At 37.6% G+C, this 18,822-nt stretch overlaps 1 protein-coding gene across 1 annotated transcript in view; it reads left to right on the forward strand.

Moving 5' to 3' along the window:
• The first annotated feature begins 1,160 nt into the window (after positions 1 to 1,160).
• LOC137469782 (trypsin-like) overlaps positions 1,161 to 18,822 on the forward strand; it is a 49,170-nt gene continuing 31,508 nt past the window's right edge. Inside the window, exon 1 of the mRNA XM_068182922.1 lies at positions 1,161 to 1,164. The gene's annotated coding sequence lies outside the window, so the exon portion shown is untranslated. The remainder of the gene's footprint in view (positions 1,165 to 18,822) is intronic.

Consider the following 18,822-nt stretch of genomic DNA (forward strand, 5'->3'; position numbering starts at 1 on the left):
AACTTTTATTAGTTAAATTGTAGTTAGACAGGTATTATGAAAACACACCTAAGTGGCAAAAATAACAGAACTTAACTATTCATATTTGCCTGGCAACCTGCTACATTGATCAGCATATAACACCTCAGAGCAGCCCATCAATAATAATGTTAAAAGTCCAGAATTTGCTCATCCACCTCTGTCTGAAGGGGGAGAACTTTACCTGCTGGAATGCCTAACTCTGGATATACTCCAGGGATACCTGGGACCAAGCTCATGCAGCCAGAACCTACCCTTAACAGCCTACTCCTCCAGAGCACTGACAGCTGCTGTTCTTGTCAGTAAGGAAAGGAGAAATAGAAATAACCATGGCTTTGCAATGTTGTTGTGTTTCATGCATCAGTAAGCACTCTTTCACAAAGGCAGTAAGTTCCCAAAGTCCTTCATGTGGATACAATTATTCCTTAATAATTAAAGCATGCTCTAGTCTGTCCCTATCTGAAGAGCAGCAAAATCCCATGCTCTGTGTTCTGGAGAAAGTGACAAGTTTGGCTTTTCTGTTTTGCTTTTGCAAAATATGAAGACTTTCTGGAGCAGCTTGGTACTATTTAGGGAAGATCTGTTTTCTGGAAAGGTAAGAAATTGCTTCCACTGAGACTCCTATTTCAACATCACAAGGATCAATTTGACAGTGACACAAGAACTTATTAAAGGAACACAGTTTTAATCCCAGATCACAGAACTAGAAATTTGCTGAAGCTGGTAGTTATAGAAGTAATTGTTCTCTAATGAGCATTTATGTGTACCAGTGTATGAAATTACTTGGTGAGTTTGAGATGCAGCTCAAGACGGCAATTTTCTCAACATCAAGATCTATTGCTCATTGTTGCTTTTTTTTTTTTTTTTTTTTTTTTTGGTTTGCAAACTCACTTGTCTGTGTGGATGTAAGCCAATCCAGATCAAGGCACTGATTAAAATTACAAACCCAATTTGTTTTTAGGGACATTGTTCTTTTGGAGGGTTTACTTTTATTCCATTTCATTCACTGAACAAATTCATTGCATATCTGAAAAAAAGGAGCTGAACTAGCACAATACTGAGGGTGTTGGAGGGCAAGTCCAAAGAGAAAGGGACAGAAATTTTGCCTTTAGTGCTAAAAAAAACATGATTAAAGACACAGCTTCAGTCCTGTGTTTATGGTGGAGGCAGTGATTCATTAATGCCTGTATTAGCAATTTTGGTATCACAGACAAATATAGGCCTCTCCAGTCTGTGGTCTGACTCCAGTTGCTGTTCTCAGGATTTCATATCAGTGGGGCTAATGGCCTGCCCCAGGAGAGGGTGTCCATTTCAGAGGAATCATTTGTAGAGAAGGGCCTTTGAAGGATTGCTGGCTCTCCCTGCCAGAGAGGCCAGAGGCTGTAGTGAACACCCTCTATGCTCAACGAAGGCTTTGGTGGCCCTATCTCTAATGTCTCTGCTGGTCTACACTTACTCTCACAAGCAACACCTGTTTTACTTACAACTACTCTTCTACTACTAATTGTAGTCACTTACTGAACTGCAACGTGCAATATTTTGAAGTGATAATCAAGAGATGTAATGACCTCCTGACCAAGAGATCAAGATCACGTAGTGATTCCAGCTGAAAGGACACTGAGCTTGCATGCTGGGCATGGAGGCAGCACAGCCTCTAGGAGCATGGAGCATGTTGCTGGCCTGTCAGGTGTAGGAGCTGAGGGGGTCTGGGGCACCACACCAGACCCTGAAGACGAGGCAGTCTCAAAGTGAACTAGCCCACCTGCCAGGCCAAGGACACCAGGCAGCTTCCCCTAAAAGGAACTGATCCAGAAACAGAGCAGCCTTGAGGGAGGCAGGACTCCTTAATACAGCCAGGAGGTAGGGCAGCCTGCAGAGCCCTGGAGGACAACAGGGCTCTCTGAGGGAACTCAAGGCAGGGCATCCTGAATGAGAGCAGGACACCCCTCCAGCCTAGCAGACCCTGGAAGCAGGACAGCTAGGAGAGGAATGGGACCACAGTGGGACTAGAGCACTATGCTGGCCCAAAATGCTCAGCCTTGAGGCGAGAGGGGCACCACAACAAACCACTGGGTCTCAGAGGCAAGGTCTCCTGAGGGGCAGCAGAGCACCATGCCAAGCTTCCCTGTCCAGGAGGCACTCTGAGGAGTGCAGGACATCACGCCGGCCTTCCTGGTCCCACAGGTGGGAGCCGATCTTAAAGCTGGAGCAAAGTTTGTTCATAATTACATGAAGAGCAGTTTAGGAGGATGACAGAGCAAAACTCTTCTCAGTTAGGGTAGATGATACAAAAAGGGCCAAGGTGCTTCAAATAGTTTGGGAATTCCCAAAAACATGGGGAAAGCTGTTTTTTTCTTAGAGAAAATGAGTTGTTGTTGAGTAGGGCAGCGCTAGATATCTTTCAGAGAGCCTGCATAATCTCCACGTCTGAGCACTTTCAAGATTCATCTCATAGCGTGTTGGCAACATTCCCACTCCAATAATGAAATTTGGATGGAGACCTCTGAGGTTCATTCCATTCACTGCTTCTCTGGTTCTACAATTCTTGCATCATTAGCTGCTGTCTAAGTGCTTCTTTTTAGCACTGATTCTTCTTGTTATATAACATTTATTATTAGTAGCTTTGAGCTTAACATTTTCTTACTTTGCATCACAAATTCTTGACAAAAGAATACTAGTCCACTGAGCTTAGTATGGCATGAAAAATCATATTTGGTAGGCAGTGGTATAGACCAATTTTGTTTATGAAACAGAAATAAACAGAAAAACAAGGGGAAATACTTAAGTTTTGAAGCGTGCATGTGACTGAATTTCGAAATACCTTTGAGTATTAGGAAGATCTGGGCTACAAAATAACCACTATTTACACATTTTAACATCAGGATCTGGTGATATTTAATTTATGTGCCTAAGGTTTCTTCTTGGACTGAGATCTCTGAATCAAGGCTTAAAAAAAACAGTTTAAGGGTTATGGACTTTATCTTGTATTACCTTATTATGAATTTAAGTGAGACACTATTGGGCATCTCACTGACCATGAGACCTGTTTAATAAATCACCTTGGTCTTATTGTCCACATGCAGTAAATTGAGGAATGTGGATTAAAATAAAAGCATGGACACTGTAATGAGACATTTCTTTCAAACTGTTCTGGTCATCTAACAAATTATTATAGAATACCATGGAGACTAGCTTTTAAAATATGGCTAATTAAGCAAGATATTCCAGTATGATTTTAAATTGTGTTTTATCTACTTTGGTTTCTTGACACAAAATGTTTTAAAATTTGGCTTTTTGTTGTAGAAGGTTTCAGTATCAAAGTGAAAAGAGTAATCAGCTCATATGACAGAATAAAAAATCTGCCAATCTCACTGCTTTAAATTTAGGAGTTTTCTTTTCCAGGTTGCAGTTTTTGTTCCATATTGACGTCTTAAAACTCGGGATTTGCATTTTCTTAGCTAGACACACTCTGCTGGTAATGTATGTTAAGTAATGTCAGTGTATATTTACCCCAAGAAATAATACCAGATAACTAAAACTGAATTCCCAGAAGTGATGACAAGTCAGTTTGCACCTTAACAAGAGAACATCACATTCCCATAAGCAGTGAAAAATTAACTCTGCTCATCGTGCCATATGCACTGCAAAGTAGAGCTGTGTCATGGCAAATCTTATTATATATATTATCACATTATTTAATTGTATTACTATGATATTTTTCTTGATTCAGTCCAAGCCAGTAGTATATGGTTTTATTTTTAAATTTTAATGCAGGTCCATTTTCACTCCCTTCAGCCCTGCCTCTTCAGTTTAAGACCTGCTAGGTATTTTCTGCTTGGTGTCAGCCTCTGCTCCTTTCCTTTCTCCAAACTGCCCTTGCTCCATGCAAAAACTCTACCACCTGTGACAGTTTCTGTTCCAAAGGTAAAAGAAAGTGGGTAGGCTGACCTTCAACAAAAACTGAAGATTAATTACTTCAAAGAAAAATAAATGTCAATTTACAGTCAATTTTAAATAAAAAAAGAGACAAATGCAGCAATCCTAGTTAAACACTAAGGGCCTGATTCTCAGATCCATTGAGCTAAAGATCCAAAGAACAGGTCAGACAGGACCAGAATTTTTCAAGGACGGCACTCCTGAGGAAATGCTACCATTGAAGTTAATAAGAGGTAGGGCTAAAAGCCTTCCACTAGAGGATGGTGAGAATTCTTACTCTGTTTCAGGATTACCCATTTTAATGCAGTATTTTAAACAATGCCCACAGGTTCTGTAAGGCCTTTTGCATCATAGGGAAGATGAGGGAATCTCTAGGTATCTTAAAAATTATAAATTAGTATTTCTTTCTTATTTTTACTTTTTCATATTTTTGACTTATACACAGCTTATAAATCCCATGAAATCTGTTTTATCTATTTATAAAGTGTGATATTAAAATCTATGCTAGAGAATGCAAACTAATTGATGGTGTCAGACACAGTAGATCTATGTTTTGCTGATATGAAAGGGTTTCGTTCTGGGAAGATTTTTTTTTCCCTAGGAAACTTCAATGGGAATATGTGTTTGAAGGAGAAAACAGGTCTAAAAATAAACTTAAGACTTGTTTATTCTTGGAAAAAAATGTAGATACTTCTGTCCCTACTCCTTTTTAATGGTGTCTCAGTCAAGCAAGGCATTTTTATATTCTTCTTCACATATTCTTTCCCCATAAATTAATCCCTCCAAACAGATCCATCAGATTTTTTTTCTTTCTTTCTTTTCCTTCATCTTTTATGTGATTATCTGTCTTTAAGGACATGTCTAGAACTGCTCAGAGGACAATTTTGTCAGCACCAGGGGAAGAGAGACTACTGCTGTGTGTTTTCAAAGTTCAATACCATGGGCCTTTTTCACTGGAACATTCCTTTAAAAAATTTCCTCATCTCTAATTCTTCACTGTAATATTCTCAAATTTAATAATGTTAAACACTTTTTTCCCTAAATATTTCCTACCAATTGTGCATCTGCTTTTTTTTTTTTCTAGAAAACTGAGGTTTTTTGAAACATATTCCTTATCATAGTTCTAACAACTGTAATTCCCTTTAAAATTGTCCTTTTTTATCAGTATCTTGCAGCACCTCATAAAGCAGATCTACTTTTGAGTTTGACCAAATCCATTAACCTCTTCATACAAACATAATCAATAATGAAGATATAATGAAGAATATAATCACAGTAATGAAAACAAAGTCACTCTGAGACTCCCTAAATGGTCCTTAACATCTTTCCTTTCAGAGTCTCTTAAGTTTCCTTCCCACACTACTACAGCACTTCCTTTCTGTATTTTAATCTCCATTTGAATGGAGATTTTCTTCTTAAATAAGAACAGCGCAGAAGAATCTACCTCAAAAGGAAAACACAGACATGGCAGAGAAAAATTCTAGAGTCTTAAGGGTTCTACATGCTACTGCTAATGATAAAGCTTTGGCAAACAGTGCTCATCCAGTGAGCTGGGAAGATACACAATAAATTTCTCTCAATGTCTATGCTTTCATGGAAATGAGGTGACATACCAGTGGTTGATCTTCCCAGTCTTTGAAATTTGTAACTTGTACTCCTGACTTTATGATTTCAGCAGAGGAAGTCCAGCCAATACTTCCAGTCTCTGTTAGGTGCTAAGGAGAGCTTTTTCTTCACACAGTTTGAATACCTGTGTTGCAGAGTACTTGAAAAGCTCTCACTGCTATCTCACTTTAAACACAGCAAATGCTGTAGGTTGGGACAATTTCCAGTCTGCTGCCTTTTTTCTTGTCAGAAATCATCACTTACTGCATGTGAGTGAGAAAACATGAATTTTAAAGTAATTAATATGCACTTCTGCTCTAGAAAAGGCTATTGGAAAATTGCTTTTCCACAGCATATTCTTTCTGAGTATGTCACAGAAAAGAATGGGACTGTGATACTTTTGGCACAGATGTAAAATAAAAGCACAAAGAAGACTATCAGATTCTCAATTCCTAAGACCCTTCAAACCCTGTGTCAGAATCATTAGTGCCTTGGCCTATTTTAAACCCAAATAAACTCCAATATAACTTCAGCATTATAGTAAATTTACATATTTGACTACAGGATAAAATTTGAATTCTTGATTCTGAAAGAAAAAGCAGGCTTACCCAAAAAATCTGAGTTAGGTCTTAAACTAAGCCAATATGCTAAATAATATCTGAGACAGAGCATTTTTGTTTCTCAATAGCATCATGGTACTGTGGTCTGTGTGAGGATTGTGAATGCAAACATGATTTGTGTATCACTGTCTGGGGATGACTTCTGCAGATAATGGTTGAACACAAACTCTCTTTTCCAGGTGCAACTTACTATGCTTTTTGAGAGTATGAGTTTCCATCAGATTGTTCCAGAAAAGAAAGCACATGACCCCAAAGGAATTGGGGTCAATTTCTTAACACAGCAAATGAGCTAATCAAATTAGACACATACCCACTTTGACATACTCAAGTTAATCTTGGAAAATTTTCCAAGCACTCTGCTTGTTCCTAATGCAAATATATACATCTTTGCTTTCAGAAGCACTGTAAGTTCTGTTTAAAGAACAGAAGTGCAATCTGCAGTACTAAACATCCAGTAAATAAATAAACCATAAATTTAACCTATGTGCCATAAAAATCATCAGCTAAAGAAAAGGAGAAGCTGGACAATCATAATAGAATACTTTCCTTTTTCAAGTTACTGCAAATGCAAAGTGACACCTGGTTATGACTTAGTTAATAACCTGGGTCTACATAAGCAAGTTCTGGTATTCCCTTTTCTGAAGGAGCTTACAGAGTAACCCAACTGCCTTTTGTCCTTGCTGCTAGAAACTTTCCACTCAACCACAGAAGAAGAAAAAAACGTCTGTTTTTCAAACTCTCCAGTTCATGGCATGATATTTTAGACCAAGACACTTTTCCTGGCAGAATGTGCTAAGTGACGAGATTTTTTGCTGCAGTGGTTCGTTCGAAGGCTCGTGTTCCCTGGCATCTCCCTTCCTCCCAGAACAGACACAAGCAGCACAGTGGCCAAGAGGGAGAGACACAGGCAGCAATCTCTTGAACTGCGAAACAGTATTCAGCAGATTGTTCTGTCGTAGACCTTAGACTCCCCAGTGACCCGTTTCTGGAGTTTTTCAGCTCGTGTAATGCCAAGTTCAGTGCATATTCAAAAGCAGCAGCCTTTTACAAATGCATGCACTCCTTTGTTTTAAAAAGTCTGCTCCCAGAATATACTATCAGACATAAATCTAAGCAGTTTTTTACCTGGAGAGTTATTAGGAGTTTAATGTGACTCTAAACATGCAAGCATTAGCTAATGCCGATCAGAGAACTCTATTTCCTTTGTGAAAACACATCAATCAATTAAAAATCACCTTTCTTGGGAAAATATGTTGGGAAGGGCTGTCTTTTTCACAAAAGGAAATTTTGCTTTTGACGATGTGCGCATCCCTGAATATGTAACTCTTTCAATTGTTAAAGGAAAACAATTTCACAAAAGTGAAGGTTGGAAGCTAAATATTAAGATCTGTCAGGAAAAAAAAAGTTGAGATTATCTAATCCAAACAATGTTTTGCTTTCAATGTCACTAGAAAATGCATTTTCTTTTCAGCTGCAACCAGGTAAATGAAGCATTGATCCTAAAAATTCACCAATGGCAGTGGGGTTGGAATTAGATGGTCTTTGAAGTCCCTTCTAATGCAAACCATTCTATGAACCTGTGATATTTTTTCCAGATTTACTCTTTGAATATGTCCCTAAAAATAAACTCTGAAATGAAATCTTTCTTCACAAGTGTTATGTTCTGCTTATGAACATTTTAAAATTAGATTAATTTTCTCATAACCTTGTAAAAATCCATCAAAGCCAGTGATGATCATATTTTGTGTAGAATGCTTAAATGACAATGCACTATTCATGTGTCTCATTGTTTTCAGTTTAGGTTTCTCCTTTTCCTATCAATCCACCAGTTGCCTTTGGCAACTAATTTTGTATCTTCTGGGTACAGAAAGAACAGTCACTTCATTTGGGTTGATTTATCTGTGGCTGCTTGATATTTGATTTATCCAAAATAGAAAAACTGACTGATATTCCAAAACAACAACAACAAAAAAAAGATCTCCAAACCTAGTTTTTCTTTTGTTAGATCAGGCATGGTGATCCATCCAAAGCAATGTATTTATATTCTGTAACTGTAGCTAATAGTTATCTTTCTCACTAGGAGGATTCTGTTTCAGTGCAGGAAATTTGGTAAGCTACTTTATTTTTGTATAGCCAACATCTTTACAGCAGCTTCACTAAAGAATAAAATCAATTAAAATCCTTTTGAGTTGAACTCCATTTCTTTACAAAAGCCTGCTTAACCTACACAATGAATGAGACAGCTTTTCATGTACCAAATAGGAAAGTCACAATTTCTAAAGACAATAAAATGACAAAAGTAAGATTCTGATTTGCGTGCTTCATTAGTCATGTTTTAATGCACAATTGATTTAGCAAATTTACAAAGGCAATGTCTCATCTTGTCTAGTGAAAGAACCATATTATACAAATCTAGAAAGAAATCATCTTTATAAAAGAAAGTAGCTAAACATTACAGAATGAATAATAAGATCATATGAATCAAGCTCTCCTTCTTCCAGATATTTCAGACCTACTCAAAATGAGTTGTTTGATTTTCCTGGATTTAATTTATTCTACTCTGCAAAATGAGATGAAACAGTCTTTTTTACAGATCTCACTAAAGTGTTCTCAAATTTATTTGAGCCTCTTTATGCTGATGTTGCAATTCTTACATGAAGCAAATTTGACCATTTGTAGCTGTGGATCAGCAGCACTGTTAGATAGAAAAAAACATGTTAAAATTGGTTGAACTTCTTCAAGCTTTAAGCTTTCTTTGGGAAGATGGGAAAGGGTCAATAAAGTTCCATGTGCAGACTCCTTATAAATCTGTGGAACAGACACAGTGGAGTTGAGAGTCTGCACAGAAGTAGGGACTAAATTTAAATTTAACTCCTGATTCTTATTTAAGTTTTAAACAGTAATCACTTACAGGGTAAAGAAGGATAAAAATCCATTTGCATGTTCTCAGAAATTGCATATTGCTTTATTTACAAGAACATGAATATCTCAGCAGCAAACTTAGCACTCCCTACTCCCTCCTTAAGTCACATGCCTAAGTACAGCAGGAATCCTTGTGGTGACAGGACTAGACCTTGAGTAGTCATCAAAAAAGCCTTGCATGCAACAGGCTTGGAGAATGAATGGAAGCATCTTGGGACAGCTCTGAGAGGACGGAAACCAAACACTTTTGCAGGAGGAAGGTAGGAAAGTCTGCAAAGTTGCTTCCTTGTTTACTATTGAATGATTTCAGTCTCCAGAGCTGTCAGGCCAATACATGGCACAAATCCTAAATTCATTTTAAACAGCCAGCTGATTTTGATATAAGCATGCTTTTCCTTGACTTGCCAAGAGTGCTGAGGGAGTCTCTTAATTAAGAGGCACAGTTCATTTGTTATACAAAAACTCCTGTGGGTTTTTTTACACCTGCTTTGTAAAGTATCTCTCTCTAGGGAAAATCCAGCAAAAGCATTTTGCTCATTTTGAGTTCTACTTTAGCAGTTTCTGTATCACCTTGCAACATGCTGCAAAGTAACTTTTTAAAGACATATTGTCTTATTTTCACTCCACTCTTTTCACTGCACTTAAACTTATTGGGGTAATCATTAGCTATAGATTTTATCTTGGCATTCAGCATTCCTACTTAGTTTGCCCATCATTTCTTGTTTTTTCTCATGCATCCAGTCTCTATTGTCATATATGCATGTTTGATATAAGCACGAGGACAGGAAAGAAAGTGAGGCTAAGGATTTCAATTTTTTCTTTTGATAGTTCCTCCAGTTTTGCTAGGAATGTGAAAGCCATGAAGACATGAGCAACTGTTTAACCAAGAACACTTTCTATTGTGAGAGACCTCCCATGTTATCTTCATTAGTAGAACCTCTTCCACATATTTGAGGGTTTTGGGGTTTTCTTATTATTCTTTTTGCATATTCAATTCTGATGCTCTTAGGTATTCTGAAGTCATTATCTTTTAAAACTTATTTTTGAGATGCACCAAAATTTCTCTCCCAAGGGCCATAAAATTTTGGATTAAGAGTCAAGAATCTTAGCTTTAAGGACTCTCATCATTATCTAGGAACAAGAAGTAGTAGAAAGATGATAACATTGATATCCAGAAGTAAACCCATCTAATCAAAGTGCCAATGATCTTAGCTAGAAAATGCATACAATCTAGGTTTTTCATCAAGCACTTCTGTTTGGAAATTCTTAGGTATTTGGTCTTAGCACACTGATAATGTAAAAAACTTCCATAATCATGCAAAATTAATAATCTTAAAAAGTTACAGAATGGCATATAGAACTTGTCTTTTGTAATATACCAGAATTTCCATGCTGATATAAAAGGATAGACAAAATCCCACTGGTTATCTAGGCCTCAATGCCTTTGAATGAGCCTTTATGGGCTGCCTTGAAAGTTCTGGAAAGTGTTTGTTATGCAGTCTTTGCTATTTCAAAGAATATTTTTATGCAAGGTCTGGAGGGAAACATCTCTTGTTATTGATAGAATTTAGACTGGATTGATTTAGACCAAAGAAAGGTTTTACAAAAGAGAACAGAACAATTAAATACAAAAGGAAAGTACTTTTGCTTACCTCTTTGAACTGAAAGTATGAGAGAGACATGAGAGGCAGAACTTTAACTATTAGAGACTAAACACGTGCTAAGATTTCAAATAAAAGGCACACAAAAGATCTGTGAAATATTTCTACGGTGTATGACTAGCAATTGTACTTACTATGTCTAAACCTTTATTATTTGCTCCTCAAAGTTTTTTAGAAACAACTGAAATTGGATGACTGGTATTATTTGTTGTGTACTGTGTTGGTGGACACTGCAGTAAGAAAGCAATCTCACAAAGACAAAGCTAATGAACGTTTAGAGAATCCCCAAAATTCTAAATGCATAATTCTGCAGGATATTTCTGCAAATACACACTCCTCTCAGAAGGTACAACTGTTTGAGGGTACTTCTAGTCACCTGTATGTCTCACAGACTTTTGTTGAGCCTGTAAAAATATCTGAAACATGCTAGAATAAAATAAACCTTGGTCCCTACTCTTTTGGGGTTTTCCCATGAGAACTTCTCGGCGTACAGTAAGATCGAAGAAAAGCCAGCACCAAGTGGAAGCTGCCTGGAGGCTCGTCTGTTACAATGGTTCTTCTGTGTCTGAGGAATTTGTGTCCAACACAAGCCTGAAGGCTACTCTGTATGTGTGGCACAGCACAAACCTGGCCCTATTCAGGAACCTGTTGGGTGCATCACTAACTCCTCAATGCATAGCAGTCTTACTGTCAGGATGACTGCAGTAGAAATACATGTTTTTATGAGACATTACTATAAAAGATGTATTAAGATATGTTTACCTGAGGTTATCTCTTACTTAAATTTACATCTCTTCAATTAAAAAATACATTTTAGATAGCTGAATTTATCATAATCATGTTTTACTTGCATATTCCCATGAGTTTTGAATTTCATAATGCATCAATAAATACGTGTAGTTTCATTCTTAAAGTTACTTCTGTTCTAACATCTGGCTACTGAACCGAAGTTAAGCTCCAGTCATTTCAGAAGTAGCTACACTTGGAAAGGAGAAATTCCTTCCTTCTTCAAAGGCTGAAGTTTTATCAGAGATAGATGATCTGATTTGGATGTATACTGAGTTCCCTTTACAACACTTTGACTGTGAAGGAATCATAAAAGCAACTGCAGATACAAGAGACTTTTTTTTACACTGTACAAAAAACATGAGAATCAAAAGATGGTTCTTACTCCCCACAGGCAGGATGAGTAACAAAAAATTTTAAAAGAGACAGGGAATAGAAAGAAGATAAAACAAAAACTGTGTTCATGAGCAAATCAAAAATAAGGAATTCATTCATTCATTCCAGTCAACAGGCAGACGTTTTGATACTTTCAGGAAAGCAGGGTTTAATAACACAGAATGGTTACTTGGAAAGACAAACACAGTAAAACTGAATCTCCACCCTCCCTCCTTTTCCCTGGATTTTTACACTGAACATGATTTGGTATGTATAGAACATCCCTTTTATTGCTTTTATTATCCATTGATTCCCACACCTCTTGATCACTGGGGTCAGCTGTCATGGCTGTGTGCTCTCACATCTTCTTGTACGCCCAGGCTACTCACTGGCAGGGCTGTGTGAGAAACAGAATAGGCCTTGATGTTGTCTAAGTGCTGCTCAGCCATAACAGAAGTTTCATGTATTATTGACACTGTTTTGGTCACAAATCCAAAGCACAGCATCACATAAGGAAGAAAATTACCTGTGTCTCAGCCCAAACCAGCAGTATGCCAACAGATACCTGCATGTACTCTCCATGGTCCTCACAGTGAATTGGACTGAGAAGATAAAGGCCAACTTGTTCCCAGAAAAGGCTCTATCCAGGCACTGTCAATCATGGCCATGTGGTCATGGAGCCTGTGTAATTTCTCCAGTCTGCTAGGGTCCCTTTGGAAGGCAGTTCTATCCACCATCATAATGCTCTAGATAATCCTTGTCCAGGTTATCCACTCATAAGCAGAACTACTGCACAGAATTTAAAAAAAAAAAACAACAACATCTAAATAAGAAACAAATAATTGCATTTACAATTTTAATTTATGTGTGTTTCACAGTGATTCTAATACTCTTTGCCTACACACAGTGATTTTAAACTGTATAAATAATTTAAATTTTCCCTCCAGAGAATTGTAGATTCCTTTGAGTAGACAGCAAGATAGATCAAAGGTATTTGGAATGTTTCATCTGGTAAAGGCAGATCAAGAAAGGAATGGTATAAGCCTTGTTCACATAAAAAAAACCCAAAACCAAAAGACTAAAGATAGTGGCTGGTTGGCATAGTGGTTAGTCTGCTGGAGGAGGAGAAGAAGCAGGAGGAGGAGGAGAAAGAAGAAGAAGCAGAAGAAGCAGAAAAAGCAGAAGAAGCAGAAGAAGCAGAAGAAGCAGAAGAAGAAGCAGAAGCAGAAGAAGCAGAAGAAGCAGAAGAAGAAGCAGAAGAAGCAGAAGAAGAAGAAGAAGAAAGAAGAAAGAAGAAGAAAGAAGAAGAAGAAGAAACAAAAGCAGCAGCAGCAGAAGATGAAGCATAAGCAAAAGAAGGAGAAAAAGGAGCAGAAATGCAGCAGAAGCAGCAGCAGAAAAAGCAGAAGAAGAAGAAATAAAATAAGTAGAAGCAGAAACAGAAGAAGCAGACAAAGAAGAACCAGATGCAGTGTATGAAGCAGCAGCAGAAGATGCAAAAGCAGAAGCAGAAGAAAAAGTAAACTAAAATGAAAAAGAAAAAAGAAAAAGAAAAAGAAAAAGAAAAAGAAAAAGAAAAAGAAAAAGAAAAAGAAAAAAATTAAAAACTGTTATTGGAAGTACTCCTGGAGATTGCTACATAATGGTTTTCATTTTCCCTTTACCAGACTAAGCGTCTCCTTTGCAGATCATGTACTCTAGACCCTACACCCTTTTCAAGTTTTTCCACATCCTTCATTTATCATGAGTTCTTCAGCTCAAAACTGTCTGAAGTTTCCCCAAGTCATTTCCCTAATTAGATGTATTTTCAGTTGTTAGGAAAACAAGGCAAGATCCTAGGGACCTAGCCTTCCAAGACATGGATCTGGGTGCTGTACTTCATCCAAAGTAATATGATCAAAAGAAGTGGCCTAGCTCTTATAGGAGGGTTCTAGCTCATAGCTCAAGATTGCATTTTTATAGGCTGATAGTAGCTAAAAAATGCAAAGTGGTGCCTCGCAGGGCTGTCACAGTTTCCTATAGACAGATCTGCATGTTTTAACACAGAAGAGCTTCACTTTCAAGATGGTTTTCTTGAACCAATATATGCTCCAGCAATTAAAAGGCTCTGTGATGGTTAAATAGATTTTTTTTTTGTCAAATGAGAGAATTCTCATTGGATTTTCTTGCCTTTGTTAACTATACATCAGAATATGAGGTTTTGCATAATTTTCCCTTTCTTTGAAAAGTAGCATGTACAGGAAACATGGACGCCAATGCCTGGAGTTTTATCAATGTTCTGAATTTTTGATGCTGCTGCAGTTTGTACTGTTCTTATGAAATGAAAATACTTTTATCTACAAACCTCAGTCACAAACTTCGTGCACTGAAATAATTCACACTGCAAAATCATTCCTCTTTGACCTATTTTGTCCTGACACAAAATAGTTTATTACAGCCACAGAGTTATCACCTAATTAAGCAAACAGGTGCCTGTAAGATAATGGTGAAATCTGTATCTTGGTTGAGGCTTGATTTTGTGTTCAGAGCAATGATGGCACTGTCACTGATTAACACATGTGACACAATATGTGTTGTACAAAATAAGAAAGGAGGTGGAGATGTGGACCTTGTATGAGAATTTTTGTGCTCACATACCAAAAGAGGGTTCTTCTGTTCCCCAGCCTGGTTTGTCTATTTTGACTGTAAATTCATCAGAGCATGGGCTTTCTCTTACCTGGGGACAATGTGCACTAATATAATCTGATATTCCTCAATAACAATTTAGAATAAACAATAAGCATAAACAAGCACACTGATGTAAAGTGTAGCTCACTCAGGTAACAATAGAGTGAGTGTTTTGCACAGCATGTGCTACTCCTTCACTGACCACTCTAAAGAGGTGCATGATAGACTCAGAGAGAGTCCAAAGACACACTTGCTGGCAAAGGAGAGAGATTCCTTCCATACTTAGCAGCGTGAGGGAGAACCTGGGAAGTTACTACAGTGCGTATGGTATTTCTGATCCATGCTGAGGAGGGTTAGAGGGAAACATCTCTGGAGGGGTAGCAAAGTTTTGGTGTCAAGCTCTGCTTCATTTATTACATTTGCTACTGAAAAAGGTAATTTAGAACTTTTACATCAAAAATCCTCCAGGACATGGCTCAAGAAATCAAACAAGAGGACTTCCCAGGTTAAAGAAAAGGGCGTTACAATAAAGAAGAAAACGCAGAAAGGGGAAAATGGGGAACACTACCCAACATGGAGAACATCTATCTAATCTTAACACCTTGAATTCTAATTAGAGTATGATTTATTGCATTCTATAATATTTAATTCTCAGAACAAATCTGGAGCATTTTTAAAAATATGATTACTCCTTACAAATATTCCATGGACACAGAAACCCAACAAACTATATTTGCAAGCGATACCTAAAAGATTTTGTGGACAGCAAATTGATTGTATGCTCGAAATATGATATAAAGGGAAAGGGATGAAAGAATGTAATACTGAATAGCATCTTCCAAAGTATTATTTCTTACACAATTATGGATTATAATTCTGCAAAGTTCATAAATATATGCTTAGATTCCAGGCCCAGTGTAACTTTGACTAGAGTGGTATGTTGAGGTTTATCTGCAGGACTAGGTGCTGCAGTTTGTTCAAGAAGTATGGAAGCAAATAAACAAAATAAATATTTCATAGTGAGTGTGAGATCAGAATCCAGGCCACCACACAACCAGATAGACACTTCATGAGTAAGTTTGCTTCATTGTTGTATAGTTTTGTAGAATACATAAGGGGATTTTTTGTAGACTACATAAGAGAAAAGTGAAGCTTGAAGCAACATTGACATTACATGATACTGATCATACTTGTCCTAAAGCTGTTGGCTGCCTCCTGATTCCTTTTTCAAATGAAAAACAAAATAAGATAAACCAAACAAGCAACCCAATACAGATGAAACCAACAAAACAAACAGCCAGACACTCTCTTTGAAAACATTAATGTCACAATAACTTGAGGTTCAGAGATTCATTTTTCAATGCTGATACAACATGAACAGAGATACAAATGATGTGATGTAATCTGGTTAATATTTGTTAAAGCAATGAGACTCATGACATTTTTTGAAAGAAATATGAAAGATTTGACAACTGTGAGAAGGTGGGACTTTGAAAATATGCAAATTATCTGTCATGAAATATTAAATTTGGTTATCATCTTTTGAAAACTTCTGCATCAGTCAAGAAAAATCCAGAGAATGTGAATTTTTGATTCTACAAAAAGCTAATAGTCTAATGTTCTGCTTTAATTAAAACATTAAGCTGGGCAGATATCCCCCACTCATACATCAGTATGTCAAGATGTTTAATGTAAGATTTCTTTTTGGCAGTTGTTTGTCACAAATTATAATGGTTAACAGCTTTTGCACTTTACTGCAGAAAAATAGGGGCATGCATACATGAGTGTCAGTATTTTTCCAGTTACAAAAACACTGTTCAGTGAGAGGAAATTCCATAGGACATAGTGGCAAATTTGCATTTAAATGAATGCCTTCTATTTCTGCACTCTAAATAAAATGAACCATCTGCAGCTAGACAATATATCCAAAGTTAGCATGATCCAAAGTGCTCCAAGGTACAGTATAACAGTTCTCTTTGAAAAAACAAGAAGCAGACTGGGTTTGGTCAATAGTTACTATCTCTGATAGAAATGCAAAATCTGTTTGTCCATTTCTCCTTTCATAATGGGAGAAGAATTTGACTCTTAAGGAACTGCTAGAAGAAAAGTCCATGATTTTTATGAATATTCATTATTTGCAGATGTCCCACTAGCAACTAACAAGATTAAAATTTTATAAGTTCTCATTGTTGGGCTAAGGGAGAGTTAATTTTCTTCATAATAGGTTATGGTGCCATGCTTTGGATTTGTGACCAAAACAGTGTCAATAATACATAAAAGGTTTCATTACTGCTGAGTAGCAATTACACAATATTGAGGCTTTTTTTTGTTTCTCATATGGCCCTGCCCATGAGTAGGTTGATAGTGTGGAAGAAGTTGGGGGAGGACAGAGCCAGGACAGCTGATCCCAATGACCAAAGGGATGTCCATACCATATGGCATCATGCCGAGCAATAAGAACTGGGGAAAGAAGGAGAAAGGGGAAAGATCAGCGTGTTGGCATTTGTCTTCCCATTATGTGAGATGGAGCACTGCTTGCCTGGAGATGGCAAAATATTTTCCTGTTGATGGGAAGTAATGAATGAACTCCTTATTTTTGCTGTGTATGCAGCCTTTGCTTTACCTATTAAACCATCTTTATCTCAACCCATGAGTTTTCACACTTCTACCCTTCCGTTCATCTCCCCCATCCCACTGCAGGGGAGTGAGCGTGTGGCTGGGTGGTGCTTAGCTGCCTACCCGGGTTATACCACAACGGTACATTTTTAGTTATCTCTTCCCCCTCAACACCAATATTTCTTTCATAACTGTTCCCAATCCTGCATTATGTTCTTGCACCAAATATTCTTGGTATGCCACATATGCTTGGATAAGGACACTCATAAATACTAATTAATTAATCAGTTAGCTGTGCTATTGAAAATTTATCATGAAAACAAGAATCCTTCCAAATCCTCCTTCCAAGTTTATTGTATTAAACACTGTGGTTTCACAACTCTTTCTGCGACTCTCTCTTCTAAGCCAAGTGGGTCTAGCAGGTTAACTCCTTCTCATAAAGGAATATTCAGCCTGTGGTCCTCAACTTCTCATTGTTTTTATTGCATGCCTCTAGATACCATATATGTGCTATTTTGGGATGACTAAATAATTCCTGAGAAAGGTACACTGCTGTAATCCAAAGACACACTGTTGTCTCTAAGATTATCTTACAGATCACTCCTGATTTTACATCCCTTTGAGAGGGCAGAAGTAGAAATTTCACTTGAAATACTGTGTGATCCTACATCTCATATCTTACCAATTCCAAACCCTTATATCACATATTTTTACACCTCCTAAACAGAAATCCAAACCCATGTTCCTGTCACTGCCCCTCAACTCACCCAAAAGACGAATTAACCTTATTCACCTTCACCTCACACTGCTATTTCCTCTGTTCTTTATCCTGTGCTTCCCTGCTTCCATGTCTGGAATACTGCTGTGCTTTAATTCCAGCCACCCAGTAAGTATCACGCAGCCACATGCTCCTTCCTCTCCCCTCAGCAGGATGGGGAGGGGAACTAGAAAAAGGTAAAATTCACAGGTTAAGAACGCCTTAATTATTGAAATAAAGTAAAATATGATGACGATGGTGATACTGAAAAACAATTTAAAAAGGGGGAAAGGAAAACAAATGATGCACAACACAGTCACTCACCACCCACTGACCAATGCCCATCCCATCCCTGAGCAGCAATTGGTGGCTCGCAGCCAACTCCCCTCCATTTAAATAGTGAGAATTACATTGCATCGTAGGGAATGTGTCTTTGGCCAGTTCAGGTCAGCTGTCCTGGCCATGCTCCCTCCCAGCTTCTGCACCTGCTTGCTGGCAGATCATGAGAAATTGAAAAGGTCTTGATGTAGAGTAAGCACTACTTAGCAACAACTGAAACATCAGTGTGTTATCAACATTACTTCACATTAAATCCAAGACACAGCACTGTGCCAGCTACTAAGAACAAAATTAGTTCTATCCCAGCTAAAACCTGTACTACATCACTTGTTCCATATAATGTATGTCATGCCACACTTCCAATACCCTATCTATCATCTTTCCTGTTTTTGGATAGATGCACACAGATATATCCTCTTAGTGTATGGACCATTTATTGAGTTCATTTAGTCTGTGAAATTGGGCTCCATCTGTCATAACAATCTTTCAAGGCAGCAAAGATGGTGTGTGAATTGTTGCA

This window comes from Anomalospiza imberbis, chromosome 2, assembly GCF_031753505.1.
Source record: "Anomalospiza imberbis isolate Cuckoo-Finch-1a 21T00152 chromosome 2, ASM3175350v1, whole genome shotgun sequence".
NCBI lineage: Eukaryota > Metazoa > Chordata > Aves > Passeriformes > Viduidae > Anomalospiza > Anomalospiza imberbis.